Consider the following 1,738-nt stretch of genomic DNA (forward strand, 5'->3'; position numbering starts at 1 on the left):
CGGCCTCCCAAAGTGCTGGGATTACAGGCTTGAGCCACCGCGCCCGGCCAGGCCAGGCTGGTCTCAAACTCCTGACCTCAGGTGATCTGCCTGTCTTGGCCTCCCAAAGTGCTGGGATTACAGGCATCAGCCATCACGCCTGGCCTCTGCTTCTATTTTTATAGCACCTGTCACAATCTTAAATCATCTTGTGTATTTGTTTACTTCTTATTGTCTGACTTCTCACTAGTATACAAACTTCACAACAGCAGGGACTTTGTCTTGTTTATCATTGCTTCCAAAGTACCCATTACATTAGTAAGTAATCAATAAATTTTTTATTTAATGAATAATGAATGAGTGGAAGAAATTAACTATATTGGACAGTGTTTCTTCAGGACAACAACTTTTGATACCTATATCAAAGGGGGATTTAATGCAGGGAATTGGTAACAAAGTTGTTGGACAGGCTGAAAAAGCATGGGAAAGAAAGAATGGGGCTGCAGTAGCAAACAGCAGAAAGAAGTTATTGCCCAAATACCAGGAAGCTACTACTTCCATTAGAGCCATGAGACAACACTGAATGCTGAGCTACTGAGGGTGGTGCCCCTGCTGCTGTTAGAACTATTGTTTTGAGCACCCTGTAGCTGCTGAAAGCACCACCCAGAAGTGCCTGCAACTATCCAGAGTTGCTCTCTGAGCCTTTGAAAGCTATAACTTGGCCAAGCGTGGTGGCTCACACCTGTAATCCATTTGGATTACTTTGGGAGGCCCAGGTGGGTGGATCACAAGGTCAGGAGATTGAGACCATCCTGGCCAACATGGTGAAACCCATCTCTACTAACATTACAAAAATTAGCTGAGCGTGGTGGCACGCGCCTGTAGTCCCAGCTACGCAGGAGGCTGAGGCAGGAGAATAGCTTGAACCAGGGAGGCGGAGGTTGCAGTGAGCCAAGATTGCGCCGCTGCACTCTAGCCTGGAGACAGAATGAGACTCCATCTCAAAGAAAAAAAAAGAAAAAGAAAGCTATAAACTAATTATTTGAAATAGAATAAAATAAATTTTTTAAATGATACAAGACCTCTTTGTCTCAGTCACAGAAACGAGACAAAGGGAACATCATCGTTTGGAAAGCATTGTAATAAGACACACACGTTGTGCTGCTGCTGTGCCTCTAAGGCCTACCACCTTCAGAAGTCAACCTGTGGCAAATGTGGCTACCCCGCCAAGCACAAGAGGAAATAAAACTGGAGTGCCAGTGCTGAAAGATGAAACACCACCAGGACTAGTCAACTAAGGCACCTAAAAAGTGTGTATCACAGATTCAGGATCCCGTGAAGGAACAACACCTAAACGCAAGAGGGCAGCTGCTGCAGCATCCAGTTCATCTTAAGAATTTCACTCCAGCCTAGGTGACAGAGCGAAAATCCATTTCAAAAAAAAAAAAAAAAAGGAAAAAAAGAATTTTGATGATTAGTCACCCAATAAATGTTCTGGTTGGCCGGGCATGGTGGCTCATGCCTGTAATCCTAGCACTTTGGGAGGCTGAGGCAGGTGGATCACTTGAGGTCAGGAGTTCAAGAACAACCTGGCCAACATGGTGAAACCCCATCTCTACTAAAATACAAAATTAGCTGGGCATGGTGGTTGGCACCTGTAATCCCAGTTACTCGGGAGGCTAAGGCAGCAGAATCACTTGAATACGGGAGGCAGAGGTTGCAGTGAGCCAAGATTGCGCCACTGCACTTCAGCCTGGGT

At 45.6% G+C, this 1,738-nt stretch overlaps 1 pseudogene; it reads left to right on the forward strand.

Annotated features, from left to right (window-relative positions):
- The first annotated feature begins 1,074 nt into the window (after window positions 1-1,074).
- LOC108525098 (60S ribosomal protein L37 pseudogene) lies at window positions 1,075-1,373 on the forward strand (annotated as a pseudogene).
- Window positions 1,374-1,738: the final 365 nt, after the last annotated feature.

Source organism: Rhinopithecus bieti, unplaced genomic scaffold (genome assembly GCF_001698545.2).
Source record: "Rhinopithecus bieti isolate Rb0 unplaced genomic scaffold, ASM169854v2 scaffold_4019, whole genome shotgun sequence".
Lineage (NCBI taxonomy): Eukaryota > Metazoa > Chordata > Mammalia > Primates > Cercopithecidae > Rhinopithecus > Rhinopithecus bieti.